This window comes from Arachis ipaensis, chromosome B08 (genome assembly GCF_000816755.2).
Source record: "Arachis ipaensis cultivar K30076 chromosome B08, Araip1.1, whole genome shotgun sequence".
Classification (NCBI taxonomy): Eukaryota; Viridiplantae; Streptophyta; class Magnoliopsida; order Fabales; family Fabaceae; genus Arachis; species Arachis ipaensis.
In genome coordinates this window covers 109,675,897-109,697,851 of record NC_029792.2, presented here as the reverse complement: position 1 = coordinate 109,697,851, position 21,955 = coordinate 109,675,897, and the positions used below count along the sequence as shown (strand labels likewise).

The following is a 21,955-nucleotide window of genomic DNA, read 5'->3' as shown; positions in this document are numbered from 1 at the left end:
TTCTAGCTGGCGTTAAATGCCAGAAACCCCTTTGTCACTGGGCGTTTTTCTGAACGCCCAGGATGCTGTAAATCTGGCATTAAACGCCTAGAAGTTGCTTCTTTCTGGCGTTTAACGCCCAGATGGCTATCCTTGCTGGCATTAAACGCCCAGTAGATGCTTCTTTTGGGCGTTTAACGCCCAGTTCTGCTTTTTACTGGCGTTTTCTTGCCAGTGAGCTCCTTTTTCCTGTTTTGTGCTCTGAATTCTTCTGTAACCCTGTGGACTTATGCAATTTATTTTTTACCTTGTTAATATTAAGCTCATATATTTTAAAAATAAACAAAATGAAAAATAACAGAAAAAGTTTTGCTAATGGCTGGGTTGCCTCCCAGCAAGCGCTTCTTTATTGTCTTTAGCTGGACCTTGCTGAGCTTTTAATCTAGCCTCAGCCTTGAGCACTCTTGCTCAACATTGCCTTCAAGATAGTGCTTGATTCTCTATCCATTAACAATGAACTTTTTATCAGAATCAATGTCTTGAAGCTCCACATAACCATATGGTGATACACTTGTAATCACATATGGTCCCCTCCACCGGGATTTCAGTTTCCCATGGAATAGCCTGAGCCTAGAGTTAAACAATAGAACCTTTTGTCCTGGTTCAAAGACTCTAGATGATAGCTTTCTGTCATGCCACCTTTTTTATTTCTCTTTATAAAGCTTGGCATTTTCGAAAGCAGTGAATCTGAATTCCTCTAGCTCATTCAGCTGGAGCAATCTTTTTTCTCCAGCTAATTTGGCATCAAAGTTTAGGAATCTGGTTGCCCAATAGGCCTTATGTTTCAGTTCCACGGGCAGATGACAGGCCTTACCATACACAAGCTGGTATGAAGAGGTCCCTATAGGGGTCTTGAATGCTGTTCTGTAAGCCCATAGAGCATCATCCAAGCTCCTTTCCCAATCCTTTCTACGGGTACTTACAGTCCATTCCAGGATTCTTTTTAGTTCTCTGTTAGAAACTTCAGCTTGCCTATTTGTCTGTGGATGATATGAAGTCGCCACCTTGTGGGGAATCCCATACCGGACCATGGCAGAGTAAAGTTGTTTGTTGCAGAAGTGAGTGCCCCATCACTGATTAATACTCTAGGGACACCAAACCTGCTGAAGATATGTTTCTGGAGGAACTTTAGCACTGTTTTAGTATCATTGGTGGGTGTGGCAACGGCCTCTACCCATTTTGATACATAGTCGACTGCCACCAGAATATAAGTGTTTGAGTATGATGGTGGGAAAGGTCCCATGAAGTCAATTCCCCATACATCAAACAACTCAATCTCCAAGATTCCCTGTTGAGGCATGGCGTAACCATGAGACAGATTACCAGCTCTTTGGCAACTGTAACAGTTACGTACAAACTCTCGGGAATCCCTATAGAGTGTAGGCCAGTAGAAGCCACATTGGAGGACCTTGGTGGCTGTTCGCTCACCTCCGAAATGGCCTTCATATTGTGATCCATGGCAATGCCATAAGATCCTCTGTGCTTCTTCTCTAGGCACACACCTAAGGATTATTCCGTCTGCACATCTCTTAAAGAGATAGGGTTCATCCCACAAGTAGTACTTTGCATCAGTAATTAATTTTTTCTTTTGTTGCCTGCTGTACTCCTTGGGTATGAACCTTGCAGCTTTATAGTTTGGAATGTCTGCAAACCATGGTGCTTCCTGAATGACAAACAAATTCTCATCCGGAAAGGTCTCAGAGATCTCAATAGAGGGGGAGAACTCCCCTTCTATTGGTTCTATCCGGGACAGATGATCAGCCACTTGGTTCTCTGTCCCTTTTCTGTCTCTTATTTTTATATCAAACTCTTGCAGAAGCAACACCCATCTTATGAGCCTGGGTTTTGAATCCTGCTTTGTGAGTAGATATTTAAAAGCAGCATGGTCAGTGTACACAATCACTTTTGATCCTACTAAGTATGATCTAAACTTGTCAATGGCATAAACCACTGCAAGCAATTCTTTTTCTGTGGTTGTATAATTTTTCTGGGCATCATTTAAAACACGGCTAGCATAATAAATGACATGCAGAAGCTTGTCATGCCTCTGCCCCAGTACTGCACCAATGGCGTGGTCACTGGCATCACACATTAGTTCAAATGGTAAAGTCCAGACTGGTGCAGAAATAACTGGTGCTGTTACCAGCTTAGCTTTCAGAGTCTCAAACGCCTGCAGACACTCTGTGTCAAACACAAATGGCGTGTCAGCAGCTAGCAGATTGTTGTAGGAACTAGTTCATTTTTTCATTTTGAACCACTGTCATGCCTCCCTTCTTGGGAACAACTTGAACAGGACTCACCCAGGGGCTATCAGAAATAGGATAAATAATCCCAGCCTCCAGTAATTTGGTGACCTCTTTCTGCACCACTTCCTTCATGGCTGGATTTAGCCGCCTCTGTGGTTGAACCTGGCTTAGCATCATCCTCCAATAGGATTTTGTGCATGCATCTAGCTGGGCTTATGCCCTTAAGGTCACTTATGGACCACCCAAGAGCTGTCTTGTGTGTCCTTAGCACTTGAATTAGTGCTTCCTCTTCCAGTGGATTTAAAGCAGAGCTTATGATCACTGGAAAAGTGTCACCTTTTCCCAGAAATGCATATTTCAGGGATGGTGGTAATGGCTTGAGCTCGGGTTTAGGACGTTTCTCCTCTTCCTGAGGAAGTCTCAGAGGCTCTTTCAATTCCTCTAAACCCTTCAGATCAGGCTGAACATCTTTAAAGATGTCTTCCAGCTCTGATTCGAGACTCTCAGCCATGTTAACCTCCTCTACCAAAGAGTCAATGAGATCAACTTTCATGCAGTCTTTTGGTGTATCTAGATGCTGCATGGCTTTGACAACATTCAACTTAAACTCATCCTCATTGACTCTCAGGGTTACTTCCCCTTTTTGGACATCAATGAGGGTTCGTCCAGTTGCTAGGTGCTCAAGTGCCTCTACAAACGGAATCTTTATTTCAAGAGTCCTGAGATAATCTGCAAAAGCGAGGAAATTGCTTATCCTGCTCCTCTTGGTGGAGTTTTTGAGGATAAGGTATCTTGGCTTTATATTCCTCAACCTTAGTTGCTGCAGGTTTATTTCCTACAGAGGTGGTTGGAGAAGCCTTTTTAGAGGGGTTGTTATCAGCACTTATGTATGTCTGATCCCTCACTGGCATTTGAATGCCAGGGTTAGAAGCTGGATTGGCGTTGGACGCCAACTCCTTACTTGTTCCTGGCATTTGAACGTCAGAACTGAGCTTCCATTGGGCGTTTGACGCCAACTCCTTGCTTGTTTCTGGCGTTTGAACGCCAGAGTTATTCCTCTCTGGGATCTTATTGTCCTCAGAGGGATTTTGGATAGCAATTTGTTCATTTCTTGGCTTCCTGCTACCTTGAAGTGAGGTATTTAATATTTTCCCACTTCTTAATTGAACTGCTTGGCACTCTTCTGTTATTTGTTTTGATAACTGTTGTTCTATTTGCTGTACCTCCATATTTATATTAGCCATTCTTGTGTCTTGTAGTATCTCCTTGAATTCGGCCAGCTGTTTTGTTAGAAAGTCTAATTGCTGATTGAATTCAGTAATTTGTTCTGCAGGACTAAGTTCAGCAGTTACTGTTTTAGCCTCTTCTTTCATAGGAGATTCACTATTTAGGTACAGATGCTGATTTCTGGCAACTATATCAATAAGCTCTTGAGCCTCTTCAATTGTCTTTCTCATGTGTATAGATCCACCAGCTGAGTGATCTAGAGAAATTTGAGCTTTCTCTGTAAGCCCATAATAGAAGATGTCTAACTGCACCCATTCTGAAAATATTTCAAAGGGGCATTTTCTTAACATCTCTCTGTATCTCTCCCAGGCATCATAAAGAGATTCATTATCTCCTTGTTTAAAGCCTTGGATGTCCAGCCTTAGCTGTGTCATCCGTTTTGGAGGGAAGTATTGATTCAGGAATTTTTCTGACAGCTGTTTCCATGTCCTTATGCTAGCATTAGGTTGGTTATTTAACCACCTCTTAGCTTGGTCTTTTACAGCAAATGGAAACAGTAATAATCTGTAGACATCCTGATCTACTTCCTTATCATGTACTGTATCAGCAATTTATAAAAATTGTGCCAGAAACTCTGTAGATTCTTCCTGTGGAAGACCGGAATACTGGCAACTTTGCTGCACCATGATGATGAGTTGAGGATTCAACTCAAAGCTACTGACTCCAATAGAGGGTATACAGATACTGCTCCCATATGAAGCAGTAGTGGGATTAGCATATGACCCCAGAATCCTTCTGGACTACTCATTTCCACTTAAGTCCATAATGGAGAAAAGGGAATTGATGTGAATTGCAATTAAAATATATTTTTATTTTATAAAAAGAGAACGAATAAAAAAATGAAATAAAATAACTAGAAATTAAATATAGATTTCGAAAATTAAGAAAAAAATTAAAACTAAAATAATTACTTAATTAAGAAGATTTGAAAAATTTTGGATATGATTTTTGAAAAAGATTTTAAATTTTGAAATAGAAATCTGAATTTTAAAAGTAATTTTCGAAAATTCACTTTAAAATAGAGAGAAAAGATATTTTTTTTTATTTTTGAATTTTATGATGAAAGAGAAAAACACACAAAAGACACACAACTTAAAATTTTTAGATCTAATGTTCCTTATTTTCGAAAATTTTGGAGGGAAACACCAAGGAACACCAAACTTAAAAATTTTAAGATCAAAACACAAGGAAGACTCAAGAACACTTTGAAGACTCACAAGAACAACAAGAACATGAAGATAGAACACCAAACTTAAAACTTATAGAAAACCAAAATAAAATTTTCGAAAACTAAAGAAAAATCAACAAGAAAACACCAAACTTAAAGTTTGGCACAAGATTTATTCAAAGAAAAATTATTTTTGAAAAAGTTTTAGAAAGAAAGACTCAAAGGAGCAACTATTCACAAGAACATAGACACAACGCTCTAGCCAATTGAGTTATAAATTTAAAGTGTTTTAATAAGGTATTTAATGTATAATTTTTTTTTTGGAAAATGATATTTTGAAAAAGCACAAGAAAAACAAGAAAAATCACAAAACAAGAAAAACTAAAGATCAAACAAGAAAAATAAACAAGAACAACTTGAAGATTAAGAAAGAACAATGAATATAAAGAAAATAAAAACATGCAATTGATACCAAACTTAAATATGAAACTAAACTCAAACAGGAAAACTCAATTATTAGTTTGTAAAAATTTTCGAAAAATTTAAAAAGAGAAAATAAGAATTTAAAAAAAATATTCAACCAAAAACAATGATAGAAGACTCTAAACCAAAAAAGAAAAATTTTTCCTAATCTAAGCAACAAAATAAACCGTCAGTTGTCCAAACTCGAACAATTCCCGGCAACGGCGCCAAAAACTTGGTGCACGAATTGTGAATCACACTTTTCACAACTCGTACAACTAACTAGCAAGTGCACTGGGTCGTCCAAGTAATACCTTACGTGAGTAAGGGTTGAATACCACGGAGATTGTTAGCTTGAAGCAATCTATGGTTATCTTGTAACTCTTAGTCAGGATATCAATTATATTTATCAATTTGAATTGCGAGAAATAAAAGAGCATGAAATAAATACTTATTCTGCAGTAATGGAGAATATGTTGGAGTTTTGGAGATGCTTTGTCTACTGAATCTCTGCTTTCCCTCTGTCTTCTTCTTCACGCACGCAAGGTTCCTCCTATGGCAAGCTGTATGTTGGTGGATCACCGTTGTCAATAGCTACCATCCGTCCTCTCAGTGAAAATGGTCCAGGTGCGCTGTCACCACCCGGCTAATCATCTGTCGGTTCTCACTCATGCTGGAATAGGATCCGTTGGTCCTTTTGCGTCTGTCACTACACCCAACCTTTGTGAGTTTGAAGCTCGTCACAGTCATTCAATCCTTGAATCCTATTCAGAATACCACAGACAAGGTTTAGACTTTCTAGATTCTCAAGAATGCTGCCAATGGATTCTAGCTTATACCACGAAGATTCTGATTAAGGAACCCAAGAGATACTTATTCAATCTAATGTAGAACGGAGGTGGTTGTCAGGCACGCGTTCATAGGTTGAGAATGGTGATGAGTGTCACGGATCATCACATTCATCATATTGAAGTGCGAATAAATATCTTAGATAGAAACAAGCGTGTTTGAATGGAAAACAGAAGTAATTGTATTAATTCATCGAGACACAACAGAGCTCCTCACCCCCAACAATGGAGTTTAGAGACTCATGCCGTCAAAGAGTACAAAGTTCAGATCTAAAATGTCATAAGGTGCAAAATAATCCTCTAAAAGTTGTTTAAATACTAAACTAGTAACCTAGGTTTACAGAAAAATGAATAAGCTATTATAGATAGTGCAGAAATTCACTTCTGGGGCCCACTTGGTGTGTACTAGGGCTGAGACTTGAGCTTTACACGTGTCTAGGCTGTTTCTGGAGTTAAACGCCAGGTTGTAACTTGTTTTGGGCGTTTAACTCCAACTTGTAACCTGTTTCTGGCGTTTAACGCCAGACTGCAGCATGGAACTGGCGTTGAACGCCAGTTTACGTCGTCTATCCTTGAGCAAAGTATGAACTATTATATATTTCTGGAAATCCCTGGATGTCTACTTTCCAACACAATTCGGAGCGCGCCAATTGGATTCCTGTAGCTCCAGAAAATCCATTCTGAGTGCAGAGAGGTCAGAATCCAACAGCATCAGCAGTCCTTTTTCAGCCTGAATCAGATTTTTGCTCAGTTCCTTCAATTTCAGCCAGAAAATACCTGAAATTACAGAAAAATACACAAACTCATATTAAAGTCCAGAAATATGAATTTTTCCTAGAAACTAATGAAAATATACTAAAAACTAATTAAAACATACTAAAAACTACATGAAATTAACCCCAAAAAGCGTATAAAATATCCGCTCATCACCTGTCTCTGTAAATAAACGCCGCCTAATTTACTAAATTGGAAAATTTACAAAGGAAAAAAAAAGGTAATGATCCACGTACATGTTTTATGTTATGTGTTAGAGAATAATTATCCAAATTTATGAAAAAAAAAAAAGGAAACAGTTAATGATCAATTAGACGATTAACATACATAATTCTCTACTACTTAACCAAGAAAAATATATAAACAAAGGCAGAACATGGATTATTACTTATATACTAATCTTATGCAATGTTAAGATGGTTAAAATTTATTTATTTGTTTTTTTCTTCAATTCTTTATGTTTCATCATTATCTTTGATAAAGACTTGTGCTTGCTTTTCAAGAATTTTACGTGTACTCTTATCTATAGTAACAACCATACTGCCTCATATATCTCTTCTCCTTCCCCATGTAATAATTTTATATTAGGACATGGATTTTCTTTCGTTTTTCTATGAATCTAATAGCTACTTAGATTTTTGTGTTATTATCCACAATGAATCATATGAACTCCAAGGACAGTGACAAATTAAAGTTTTGGCTTAATGCAACTTACTAGGACCGATAACTTAATTAATGATGCTGTTATATTAGAAAATTTTCATTTATTTCTAATTTTATTAACCTTATTCTCCTAAATCCTAATAAATAAACATGCATGACAGTTATAAATGAGGGTGTCAGTGTATTTATAGTAAAGTATATAACCACTTTTTTAGAGTAGTTCTACCTTTAATAGTGGATAACTATTCTCTTTTTCTAGAAAAGTTAGTGAGTTCTCTTTTCTAAATAAGTGGGAGATATCTTAGGAGTTAGTTACTTATTTGAATAAGTAGAGCTGAACTGCCGTCGTCGCGCCCGACCTCTATTTAGAGTTAGTTACTTATGAAGTCGGGTAGCTGTAGAAATTGGATCTCTTGAGTGGGCTTCTATTTATTTTGGGTCTGGCTATATTTTTGGGTCTAAGTATGAACAGTGTCCCTGCTTGAGTCTGAGCTTTTTGAGGTAGGACTCGAGCATTTGTAGATTAGATTGGCCTCTAACAGATTAAAATATCAGCTCAGGCAAACTGTGTCTTTCTTGGGACTAGGTCGGGCACTCGACGTGTTTTAAAATTCAAGACATTACGTCTTTCCGTAATTTTGCGCACGTTACTCTACGGGCCATAAATAAGGGACCAAAATTACTCCTTTGTCCTTGGTGTCTTATAAATACCCAAACTCATTTCTCTTTCTTCTTTTTCTCTTTTTTTTTGAGTCGTTTGCACTCAACATTTTTTCCCTCTTTCAATCTTTTCAACTTTTTTCGTGCAACCACTCTTGCATTCAAGATTTCTTTATCTTGAGGCTTAGAAGGCTTTGCTCGCGCTTTTGAGAGGAACGTTCGCATTTTGCTACTTGTGTGTGCTTCGTTTTTCCAATCAAGGTTGGTCTTCGCCTTTCCTATTTATTTTGTTCTTGGCTGGATAATGTGCTTCTTGGTTTGAATTCATTTTTGTTGATTTGGTGATGATTCTTTATTTATTTGATGGTTCTATGTCGTATTCGTTTGAGAATTTGCTTCTTTTTTGAACTTTTATTGTTGCCGCTCTTGAACTATTTTTGTTGTTGCTGAGAAACTGAGTGGGATTTTACTTTGTATTGCCCCCAAATGGTTCCATGTTTTCCATTAAAGATAGGACGACTTTCGTATCTGCATGTTTGTTTGGCATCGAAGGGTTGTAAGAACTGTGACATTCTTAGTTAATGACGATCCAACTTCTTTTAATTTTGTGTAAATGCTTATGTTGTTATGTCTGGCCTGCCGACTTGTAGTGATGATCTTCTTTTATTGTATTATAGGTATAAGTTTTATGTCTCGGTCAATAATCCACAACATGTTCTCTAAAATCCCGTTCGACCTGACTTGGGTAGATATATCTATTCTTACTTCCGTCTCTGTTATTGATAACAAGTATGTAGAAACCTTTCATAGACATCATAGATTATGTTTAAATCGGGAGGATGAGAGAATGTATGAAATTGTCTTCCTCCAACAGCATCTGCACCAAATACAAATGGGCCTCCTCAATGCCAAGACCGAACTCAGCACCTACATCAAACCACAAGGCATTTAGGGTCCGTTCTCCCCTCATGGAATTCGAGGGCTCCCACTTTACCCTCAAGGAAAGCCGCCGCCTTCGTCTGCGGCTCTTTTCGGCCTGCCTTACGGCCCAAATGTTATTCAGTCTTTGATGCCACCATCGGCTGTTCAGCATAACGGACCAATGAATGCTAATGCCGACCTGGATCCAGAGCAGCTCGAGTTGTTGGAGGCCTAACAACTCGCAGCACAGAAACATGACATGATGGTGAGAAACTATGAATAACAGCAGCAACAGCAGTAGGAGTATCTAAGATACAACGCTGCTACTGGGATTGAAACTGTGGCTAGGGATGTAAGTTACCGAATCGAACCAAAATTTACAACAACAGAATGAAAAACCGAAAAAACCGATTTTTTTGTTTTTCGAATTAAACCGATCTGTTCAGTTCGATTTTCGGTTGGCTTAGTATAAATCGAACCAAAGAATTGGTTCAGAAAGACTTGTTTTTACAAGTTTTCCCTTTAGCCTAATACCCAAACCTCTAAAATCCAAATCCCTAACTTAGAGCACTCAGCAGCGCAGCCATAATGCTCAATGCCCACAACACAAGGCTTCTTACTTCCATCTTTCTCCTCCATACCTGAGCCTGAGAGAGCTAGTGAGCCTAAGAGCTGCCGCCGTCCTTCAGAGTTTAGTCGCAAGTCGTCCATTGTCGCCGTGAAGGACGTCATCGATCTCCATCGCAGGCGTTGCAGAGAGCTGGAGAGCGCCGTCGTCTAACCGCAGTCTTCACGCCGTCGTCGATCTCCGTCTGAGCCGTTCTTTTCCGTCGCTGAGCAGCAGTCTCCGTCGCCGAGCAAACCCTTAGTTCGAGCCCTCTCCTACAACTCAATGTCTTCTTTTGAGGTTAGTAACTTGGTTTTTTCACAATTTTTTGGAAGTTATTAGATGTTCTTGTTGCTGGTCTGTTTGAAAATATGTTGCTATTGCTTTCATAAAAATATGTTGCTATTGCTGTTGCTTTCATAAAAATTTGTTGAAAATATGTTAAAAATATGTTGCTGTTGCTTTCATAAAAATATGTTGTTGTTGCTTTCACAACTTGTTTATTTTATTTCATAAAATATGTTGTTGTTGCTTTAATAACTTAGTATTTTTAATAAACTTTGTTGCTGTTACTGGATAAATTTAGTATATTGTTGGATTAATTTGTTGGAAACAAAGTGTATTCACTACTTTTTTTTTCCTTCATTACCATCTAGATATATCGACGAAGATGAGGAGACAGACAAGTTTGCACGTTCTGTTGCTAATTTGGCTCTGGAAAGAGAGGTCAAAGCTAATTTCAGTGAATTTCAGGTGAGTTAATCTTGTCCTCTCATTGCAACACAGTTCGGTTTCATGTATGAATATTTTTAGGACTTATGTTGGTAATTGACAGTAGTAAGTAGTAACTCAGTTTTGGTACCTTTGTTACCCTCATGATAGGGCTGGCTTGAAAAACATGCGTGATGAGCAAGCTTTGTTGGTTTTTGTAACTAATTGTTATTATCATGTTGATTTTGTAATAGTTTAGCTTGACGATGTAGTAAAAGAATTTTACAATTGTAGTGGAAAAAAATGGCCACTGGTAATCTTGCATAATAAGCGAATGAGAAGGCTTATGGATAATCCATCAAGCAGAAGTGGATGAATAATGGTGCACTCTATACGACTCCAACTGGATCCAATGATGATTGGTAAATTGTTAAATTATTTTCTTTCAATTTGCTTTTGTTTTTAATTTACTGATAGCGTTTTTGTTTTACTGTTTGACCATTTCTTTTCCTTTAAGATTAATAATATATTAGTTTTTTCAACTTTTAAGGAAAATTAGCTTTAGTGAGTATTTTTCTTCTGTTTTTTCAAATATGCTTAATTTATTATTCGTATTTAGTCACATATGCATGATAATTATTGTTTTTCTGTTAGGCACCAATTCAATTATATGGTTAAATTTTGGTTTTGAATTTCTTTTGATCACTAATTTGTAAATTCTCCTTTAGATTCGGTTCGATTCGGTTGTCCAAAAAGCAGCAAACCGAACAGTTAACATCATTATAAAACTGAATAGGTCGATTCGGTTGGTTTTCGGTCAAAAACCGAACCAAACCGAACCGATTACACCCCTACCTGTGGCAGCTGCAAGTCCGGTTTCAGTTGTCACAGCCGACGGCGATGGCGCTGGAAGTGGAGTTTTTGGCCAGATGGCTGCACATTCAGGCGGTCAAGGAGGTGAGCTGGCACCTTGTTTGGGTTTGGGGTCATTTGACAGTGGTGGAACTTATCATCATCAGTTGCAGCAACAACCACCACAACATGGAGGAGTAGGGGAAAATTATGTTGGTCTTGCAAATCATCATCACTATCCTGTTGAGGCGCAATTTCTGCTCCCATCACAACAACAACCATCAGAGAGTGAGGACTGTAAGAGTGTCGGCCCTTCTTGATGATTTTTTTGATTTTCTGCAGCTAAATGGTTTTTTTTTTGCCAAAGAAGTTTTAATTCTAAGTATGTTCTTTTTGTTATTGTTATGTATTTTTGGATTGATTATAGGATAATGATAACGATGGTAGTTAGTTGTGACTTTAGCTTATAATAATAAACAGGCGAGAGAGCGGGAAGTAGTTGAGGAAGCTGGTGGCTACTGGTCATGGAATCGGAATCATCAGTAATGATAATATTAATGCATAGATTACTTTGCTGGTTAGTTGCTCCTCTTGTTTTGAGCTTGTCAATTTGATGATGTACTTGACATGCATGTGTGCCATGCATGCTACATAAACAAAGATTTTGATTTTTCATTCATGTTAGGTATGCAGTATGCCTTTAATTTTTTTTCCTGTGTTATTCTATGATGCTGGTTTACGCTCATACATTCTCAGTCATATTAATTAAATGATATTATGCAAATGTATCTAATTCCTTGCCAGGTAAGGTTTATTTGGGTTCGTTGATCATGATTACCTTAATATAACTTAGGCATGCAATAGTGGATTGATATTTGAATTGTTAAGAATTTATTTCTCTGTGCTTAAATTTCTCATAGTTTTTTGCTTTTTGCACATGCTTTTCACAAAATTATTACATTACAAATATTTTCATAACCGCTATCGAATTAGAGACCATAATAAAAGACTGGGTTTTCCAATGAATCAACCTAAGAATAATATTTAACAATTATATAAGAAAAACCTGCAAGGCACTCAATCCCAACATTCATCGTATTAACCTTCTATATATGTTTATAACCCAGCCAATAAATATCACAACAAATTAAAGTTCTAACCAAATTTCAACCAATTTTTTATTAAATATCGAAAGCTTTTTGGCCAACAACTATTATTACTTGCACATGATATAAATATAGTGAAATCAATCCTAGCAAAATTAAACATTAATTTCATTAAATTCACAGTATCATAACAAATTTACAATATTTATCAAACACAGAAGGAAACCATCAAATCATTAATCCAATTTGATTGGGAATACTTCCATCATATAAAACAAGTTATCAACACCAAATGAATTATTAAAATGTTAAAGTATGATTCATGATGTACTTTATCGGAAAACTGCTTCTGCAACTGATCTGCTGTAGAAAATTCTGGAACTAGTGTATACCCAGTAAAGACTCAAATCAGTGTTAAAGGATATGCATCATAATTAAGAATAATTTCAGCATACAAAGACACAAAGTTCAATAGAAATGATGCGCTCATATCAGTAGAACCATGAGTAGGTATGAACTACATACCATAACTATAAATCTTCTTTATAGAATAGTTATAATTCTACTTCGAAAACACAACTAATTAGACCGTGTTTATTTGAACGTTAATGATTTCATACCATTTGTCTCAAATGACATCCATTATAAAAGACTAAACACCCTGCAGATCATGAAAAGTTTAAGCACTAAGAGAAAAGATATATGTGGTAAGCAAGGAACAAATAAAATGATTTCCTCTTTTTAATTAATTATGTACATACAAAATGATTTTATTATAAATACTCGTTAATAATTTGTCATTTAATTAATACATTAGACTAAGAATTATAATTTGCACTCAAAGCACCTAATAAAGTTCACTGAGTTCAATTAGCCAATATCATTAAAAATTGTGTATCAATCGAGCTCTTTTACATCCAATGAGCTAGGTTCAGATTACTGATTCAATAACACATGCTCTTCCTAACAAGTTTTTATTCTAAATGAAAAGAAAGGTAAAAAAGAATCATGCTTAAAACTTAAATGAGTCAATAATACCAACCTCTCCTGTGTGTTGCGGTCATTATATTTTTCGCGAGGTTATTTTGCCCCTTATGTAGGCCTTAAGACTTGGATTTTTTGTGTACATTTTGTTGTGTTCCGTTTATGCTTTTGCCACATTGAATTCTTCCGACAGTGGATGAGGCAGTGAGTAGCTATTGTCTCAGTTTATTTGGAGCAGACAGATGGGGCAAGTTTCGGAGACCGCCGAAAATCTGGTATGGATTTTGTGTTTCACTGGCAGTCCTTCATGCATTGTCTTCCAGAAAATTATTCTAACTTTAGTTGGACATTTCAACATCCTAGATTGATTACCACAACAGTTTGTTCTGGAAGTATGGTGGCAATGTCTCAATAGGGGGTGGCAGAATTGGAAGCTAATAATGTAACCTGATTGAACCGTGTAAGCTCCTCTTTTATTTTTACCTCATGAAATTATGTCTCCATCCTGATTGATTGGTGTTTGTAGAATAGCTTGTACTGTTTTCTGGTTAAATTTATCTTGTATTATCTGTTTGTTCTGTATTCCATCCTCTGCTATGAGCTGACCTACCCACCGAAGATTAGAATTTTGTTGTAGTGTCTGATTTTCTAATATGACAGGATGATTTTTAATCCATCTTTTTCCAAAAATTTCAACTACTGAGTTCTTGCCAACATTCCAAACCATTCCTTTCTCTAGAATATTCTTACCCTCCATTAAGCTTCTCCAACCCCATGAGGGGTTCTATCTAATCTCAGCCTCTAAGAAGGAAGAGAACCTGAAGTATTTACTTTTTAACACTTTAAATATTAGGGAACCAGTATTAATAACCAGCCTCCATCGCTGCTTTGTAAGCATTGTTAGATTAAAGGCCTTGAGGTCCTTAAATTAGTCTAGGGGTGTTCGCGGTGCGGTTTGGTTCGGTTTTTGAGAGAAAAGTCATCCGATCTAATCGTTAAATTAAACTGCGGTTTGATTTGGTTCGGTTTTTTATCGAAATCATCCGAACCAAACCAAACCAATTAAAATCTATTTGGTTTGGTCCGGTTTGTTCAGTTTTTTCAGTTAATTAAAAAAATACTACCACACTATTTCAATTTTCACAAAGTCATAACATTGAAATCGCAAACACAAATACTCAATAGCTAACAAAGTCTTGATCCAATGAAATTTAACGACAAAAGAAATCAAAATACGACAATTAAAGAAAATGGGAGACAAATTGTAGAGACCTTGCTAAATTCTATGGTGACTTGTGAAAAGATGATGCAATAGACCTACTTCTTGTAATTAAAAGAAAGGGAAGATTTTGCTAAACGCTGCTTCTCAGTGGTGGTGGTGGTGTTTACACTGCCGGTGGTTGGGTTGTTGTCCATCTGAAAGAATGAAGTCCATCAAATACCAAAAACTCGTAAGAAAATCTCTATACATGGCAAGGTATCAACTGCAAGCTACTAAAGCCATAAAGGAACAATAACTTGCATTTTTTACCCCATAACTCTGATTTAGTGAGCTAAGACAACTATCTTCCAAACAAAGAAATAAGATAGGAAATGGAAGGAATAAGAATTTAAGTAGAATACAAAGAAGGCACTCACCATGAATGAAAGAAGCCCTATGAGTATGCTGCATTCGTAAATTAGAAAGTTCAGTATAGACCATTAGAAAGTTGTATAGAAAAGTAACCAACATCTAGTAATCTACAACTACTCAGATACAGGTTACTTGTGTAAAAGCATATAACTACAATCCAAAAGTTAAATGAATAGATTAAAAAACAAATCACATAACAAAATATCATAACTAAAATCAATCTTACCTTAATACAGACCACATAGGATTTCAACTTTCAGGATGAACTGCAGGAGCAGCAAAACACAGAAATATTAAATCAAAATCAGTATCTCAAAATATTAACTGACTTGTGCTATACCAGATAAAAGAACTTACAATCACTAAACCAGCAATAAACATGACTTCAGCTAAACATGATTGTGAAGTATGATACTTAAAGGAAGCTAAACAAAACTCAAACTAGGAAAACATCATCATTATTAATTATATATCTAAATATACAATTTGCCAACTTTGGCACAAAAAAGAAAAGGCTCCTGCCCTTTGCTATCTACAAGGAACTAAATCATGAAAAAAGGGGTCAAGATATTGCTTCTGAGTATTTGTACATCTACACTTTGACCTAATATTAGTGAGCATCTGCATGAGATCAAAGTAATTTGGTTACATAAATAGTATAGACTTTGGTCCAATTTTAATATGTTTAATCATTTTAGCATTAGCAATGAAGATCCTTTTCTTGTTATGTACCTTAACTTGTTCCTGCAGTTCTTTAATGTGCTCAACAGTCAAATCCAGCATCTCTGCTGTGCTTGTTTGTTGCAAAGAGGGAAACAACCAATTTATCGAATTGCATATGAATTTTCAATTAACATGAGTGCTATTGAGTATTGATAGAGTTTTAGATTAGTTACCTTGTCTGATTTCGGGAGAAGGCCTTGCAATTTCTTGATTCTTTCGCTAATCCGTGCTCTTCGTACCTAAAATAAAAGGCTCCTGCCCTTTGCTATCTACAAGGAACTAAATCATGAAAAAGGAGTCAAGAATATTGCTTCTGAGTATTTGTACATCTACACTTTGACCTAATATTAGTGAGCATCTGCATGAGATCAAAGTAATTTGGTTACATAAATAGTATAGACTTTGGTCCAATTTTAATATGTTTAATCATTTTAGCATTAGCAATGAAGATCCTTTTCTTGTTATGTACCTTAACTTGTTCCTGCAGTTCTTTAATGTGCTCAACAGTCAAATCCAGCATCTCTGCTGTGCTTGTTTGTTGCAAAGAGGGAAACAACCAATTTATCGAATTGCATATGAATTTTCAATTAACATGAGTGCTATTGAGTATTGATAGAGTTTTAGATTAGTTACCTTGTCTGATTTCGGGAGAAGGCCTTGCAATTTCTTGATTCTTTCGCTAATCCGTGCTCTTCGTACCTAAAATTGAACATTTGTTTAACGATTCAATGGCTGCCTCACTAGTATGGTAGAATCTAGAATGAATACTAATGGATTATAGTTGTAAAACCAATTGCTATGAATTTTACCTTCTCTGCAATGCTTCTAGGGTGAGTGGCAAAGCCTCTCTTTGGCGTTGCTGGGAAGAGCGCTGCTGGGTCGGTGCTTGGTGCACGAAATTATGATTGCAACGGCGCCAAAAACTTGGCACGCACTTTTATAATCTCAATTCTTTTTCACAACTCCGCACAACTAACCAGCAAGTGTACTGGGTCGTCCAAGTAATAAACCTTACGTGAGTAAGGGTCGATCCCACGAAGATTGTTGGCTTGAAGCAAGCTATGGTCATCTTATAAATCTCAGTCAGGCAGATTCAAATGGTTATGAGGTTTTGATAATTAAAATATAAATAAAATATAAAATAAGATAGAAGTACTTATGTAATTCATTGGTGGGATTTCAGATAAGCGTATGGAGGTGCTTGTTGCTTCTGAATCTCTGCTTTCCTACTGTCTTCATTCAATCATTCATGCTCATTTCCATGGCAAGCTGTATGTTGGGGGATCACTGTTGTCAATGGCTACCGTCCGTCCTCTCAGTGAAAATAGTCCAAGTGCGCTGTCACCGCACGGCTAATCATCTGTCGGTTCTCACTCATGTTGGAATAGGATCCATTGATCCTTTTGCGTCTGTCACTACGCCCAACACTCGCGAGTTTGAAGCTCGTCACAGTCATCCCTTCCCATATCCTACTCGAAATACCACAGACAAGGTTTAGACTTTTCGGATCTCAGGAATGGCCGCCAATTGATTCTAGCTTATACCACGAAGACTCCGATCTTTCGGAATGGAGGCTAAAAGATACATGCTCAAGCTATTGCAGATAGAATAGAAGTGGTTGTCAGGCACGCGTTCATAGGTGAGAATGATGATGAGTGTCACGGATCATCACATTCATCAGGTTGAAGTACGAGTGAATATCTTGGAATAAGAATAAGCTTGAATTGAATAGAAAAATAATAGTACTTTGCATTAATTCATGAGGAACAGCAGAGCTCCACACCTTAATCTATGGTGTGTAGAAACTCCACCATTGAAAATACATAAGTGATAATAGTGTTCATTGGCTTCGGCCCTAGAGGGGGAACCAGAATGACCAAGACTTCGGTCTAAGGACTAAACGTCCAAAGGTGTAAAATAAATCACTAAAAGTAGTTTTTATACTAAACTAGTAACTAGGGTTTACAGAAATAAGTAAATAATGCAGAAATCCACTTCCGTGTCTCACTTGGTGTGTGCTTGGGCTGAGCATTAAGCTTTACATGTGTAGAGATTTCTCTTGGAGTTAAACGCCATGTTGCATCCTGTTTGTGGCGTTTAACTCTGGTTTGTAACCTGTTTCTAGCGTTTAACTTCAGAATAGGGCAGGAAGCTGGCGTTTGAACACCAGTTTGCATCATCAAAACTCGGGCAAAGTATGGACTATTAGAAAGCCCTGGATGTCTGCTTTCCAACGCAATTGAGAGCGCACCAATTGGGTTTCTGTAGCTCCAGAAAATCCATTTCGAGTGCAGAGAGGTCAGAATCTAACAGCATCTGCAGTCCTTTTTCAGCCTCTGAATCAGATTTTTGCTCAGGTCCCTCAATTTCAGCCAGAAAATACCTGAAATCACAGAAAAACACACAAACTCATAGTAAAGTCCAGAAATGTGAATTTTGCATAAGAACTAATAAAAATATAGTAAAAACTAATTAAATTATACTAAAAACTACCTAAAAACAATGCCAAAAGCATATAAATTATCTGCTCATTACAACACCAAACTTAAATTGTTGCTTGTCCCCAAGCAACTGAAAATCAAATAGGATAAAAAGAAGAGAATATACTATAAATTCCAAAATATCAATGAAACTTAGCTCCAATTAGATGAGCGGGACTAGTAGCTTTTTGCCTCTGAACAGTTTTGGCATCTCACTTTATCCTTTGAAGTTCAGAATGATTGGCATCTATAGGAACTCAGAATTTAGATAGTGTTATTGATTCTCCTAGTTCAGTATGTTGATTCTTGAACACAGCTACTTTATGAGTCTTGGCCGTGGCCCTAAGCACTTTGTTTTCCAGTATTACTACCGGATACATAAATGCCACAGACACATAACTGGGTGAACCTTTTCAGATTGTGACTCAGCTTTGCTAGAGTCCCCAATTAGAGGTGTCCAGCATTCTTAAGCACACTCTTTTTGCTTTGGATCATGGCTTTAACTGCTCAGTCTCAAGCTTTTCACTTGACACTTTCATGCCACAAGCACATGGTTAGGGACAGCTTGGTTTAGCCGCTTAGGCCAGGATTTTATTCCTTTGGGCCCTCCTATCCATTAATGCTCAAAGCCTTGGATCCTTTTTACCCTTGCCTTTTAGTTTAAAGGGTTACTGGCTTTTTGCTCTTGCCTTTTGGTTTAAAGAGCTCTTGGCTTTTTCTGCTTGCTTTTTCTTTCTCTTTCTCTTTTTTTTTCTTTTTTTTCGCCATTTTTTTCGCAAGCCTTGATTTTCACTGCTTTTTTTGCTTCAAGAATCAATTTTATGAATTTTTAGATTATCAAATAACATTTCTCATTTTTCATCATTCTTTCAAGAGTAAAAAATTTTAACATTCATAAACAACAAATTCAAAAGATATATGCACTGTTCAAGCATTCATTCAGAAAACAGAAAGTATTGTCACCACATCAAAATAATTAAACTAATTTCAAGGATAAATTCGAAATTCATGTACTTCTTGTTCTTTTGTAATTAAAACATTTTTTCATTTAAGAAAGGTGATGGATTCATAGGACATTCATAGCTTTAAGACATAGATACTTAAACACTAATGATCATGTAATAAGACACAAACATAAATAAAACATAAAGCAAAATTTTCGAAAAACAGAAAAATAAGAGCAAGGAGATTAAGGAACGGGTCTACCTTAGTGATGGCGGCTAGTTCTTCCTCTTGAAGATCCAATGGAACGCTTGAGCTCCTTTATGTCTCTTCCTTGCCTTTGTTGCTCTTCCCTCATGACTCTTTGATCTTCTCTAATTTCATGGAGGAGGATGGAATGCTCTTTGTGCTCCACCCTTAGTTAAAGCAATTAGGAGCTTTTTGGGGAATGCTGGTTTCTATAGAAGGTTCATTAGAGACTTTTCAAAAATTGCTAAACCATTAAGCAGCTTACTTGTCTCTGATGCACCTTTTGTGTTTAACCAAGAATGCATGCTTGCCTTTGAGGATCTCAAGAGAAAGCTTTCCTCTGCATCCATCATAGCTCCACCTGACTGGGATTTACCTTTCAAGCTAATGTGTGATGCCTCAAATTTTGCTATTGGGGCAGTGTTGGGACAGAGGAAAGACAAGCTAGTGCATGTCATATACTATGCTAGCAAAGTCCTCAATGAAGCTCAAAAGAATTACACCACCACTGAGAAATAACTCTTGGCCATAGTTTTTGTTTTTGATAAGTTTAGATCATATCTTATTGGTTCTAAAGTGACTGTCTTTATTGATCATGCAGCACTTAAATACCTACTAACCAAGCAAGAGTCAAAGCCAAGATTGATCAGGTGGATCCTTTTTCTTCAAGAGTTCAATATTAAAATCAAAGATAAGAAGGGAGTGGAGAACAAAGTGGCAGATCACCTATCAAGAATCCCATGTGAAGATGATGAAGCATACACCCCTTGTGTGAACGAATGCTTCCCGGATGAATAATTGATGTTGATTCAAAAGGCACCTTGGTTCGCAGATATTGCCAACTTCAAGGCCACCGGGGAGCTACCTCTTGAAAACCACAAGCATAAAAAAAGAAAGTTAATCAATGATGCCAAGTATTTCGTATGGGATGAGCCTTACCTCTTTAAAAAATATCCTGATGGAATACTTAGAAGCTGTGTCTCACACGAAGAAGGACAAGAAGTTTTATGGAATTGTCATAGTTTCAATTATGGAGGGTATTTTGGAGGAGAAAGAACTGCAACAAATGTACTACAGTGTGGGTTCTTTTGGCCCACCATCTTCAAAGATGCAAGAGAACTAGTGAAGAAATATAATGAGTGCTAAAGAGCTGGAAACCTACCAAGAAAGAATGATATGCAACAGAACTTCATCTTAGAACTTGAGTTATTTGATGTATGGGGATTGATTTCATGGGACCATTCCTAACCTCATACTCAAATAAATACATTCTAGTGGTAGTTGACTACGTGTCCAAGTGGGTGGAGGCTACTGCAACCCCAACCAATGATAACAAGGTGGTGATGAACTTTCTTAGGAAAAACATATTCAGCAGATTCGGGGTTCCCCGGGCTCTCATAAGTGATGGAGGAAGCCATTTCTGCAACAGACTATTAGAGACCCTCCTCATGAGATATGAAGTCAAGCATAAGGTGGCCACACGTTATCACCCCTAAACAAGTGGGCAAACAGAAATATCAAACAGGGAGCTCAAGAGAATTCTTGAGGAAACTATTGGGGCTTCAAGAAAACACTGGTCAAAGAAGCTGGATGATGCTCTTTGAGCTTATAGGACAGCCTTCAAAATACCAATTGGCATGTCTCCATATCAATTGGTGTATGGCAAGGCTTGTCACCTTTCCGTGGAGCTTGAACATAGAGCATTTTGGGCCCTCAAGTTGCTGAATTTTGACAACCAAGCTGCTGGTGAGAAGAGGATCTTGCAACTAAATGAATGATGCGTGAGCATCTTCTCTGTCTTTTTCTAGTGAATTTGTATTTGAATTGATAAGTTTAATCAAGATTTAATATATTTTAGCCACTATGAATGCAACTTTGAGTTGTGTGCGATTCTGTTTATTTCAGGTAGCGTTTTGGATGAATTTGACAAAGTCTTCATAGAGAAACGAAGCTACAGCAGAATAAAGGCTTAAAGCCAAACATGGAAACCTCCAAGTTTGGTGCCAGCACAAGCATTCCAAGGGAAGCAGTTCAGCCTCCTCCACGCCGAACTTGAAGTTCTTCAAGTTCGGCACCAGCATGAAGTCTCAAGAAGAAAGCTACGCACAACCTCCACGCCAAACTTGACCATTGTCAAGTTTGGCACCACAGCCGACGCTATAAAGGAAAGCTTCTTTGCCTAGTCCACGCCGAACTTGACTCCCTCCAAGTTCGGCGCCAACCTTTAGTACACAAGTGGTCCCCAATTCGTCTCCAAAGGCCTGCGAATCAATTTTGTTATTTGATTAAAACTTTATTTCTTTTATAATTAGGAAAAGATATTATTTAGTTTTAGGAAATATATTTTACATTAATTAGGACTATATATAAAAGGGAAAAGAATTAGCCCTTCGAGCTCTTCTCTTCTACCTCATTCTAGAATTTTACAATTTTTCTGAATCCTAGTTTTCTCTTTGAACCATGACAGCTAAACCTCCACTGTTAAGGTTAGGAGCTCTGTCTATTGTATGAATTGATACTATTATTTTTCTATTTTAATTCATGTACTGATTTCTATTTCAAGAATTGTTTTTGTTCTTTATCTTATGAATTTGGGTGGA

The 21,955-nt window shown here is 37.1% G+C and overlaps 3 long non-coding RNA genes across 4 annotated transcripts; 1 reads left to right on the top strand and 2 right to left on the bottom strand.

The window, feature by feature from the left end:
• Nucleotides 9,563–11,823, top strand: LOC107614108. 2 transcript variants are annotated; one of them, XR_002352834.1, is made up of 4 exons: nucleotides 9,563–9,975; nucleotides 10,332–10,428; nucleotides 10,558–10,808; nucleotides 11,115–11,823. It is a non-coding gene; the product is annotated as an uncharacterized LOC107614108 (long non-coding RNA). The 2 variants fall into 2 exon arrangements; XR_001614277.2 differs by having other exon boundaries at nucleotides 9,565–9,975; nucleotides 10,681–10,808.
• Nucleotides 15,129–16,601, bottom strand: LOC110266014. The gene is made up of 3 exons (XR_002352832.1): nucleotides 16,494–16,601; nucleotides 16,318–16,383; nucleotides 15,129–15,227 (listed from the first exon to the last, which is right to left on the bottom strand). It is a non-coding gene; the product is annotated as an uncharacterized LOC110266014 (long non-coding RNA).
• Nucleotides 15,938–16,228, bottom strand: LOC110266015. Its single transcript, XR_002352833.1, has 2 exons — nucleotides 16,154–16,228; nucleotides 15,938–16,042 (listed from the first exon to the last, which is right to left on the bottom strand). It is a non-coding gene; the product is annotated as an uncharacterized LOC110266015 (long non-coding RNA).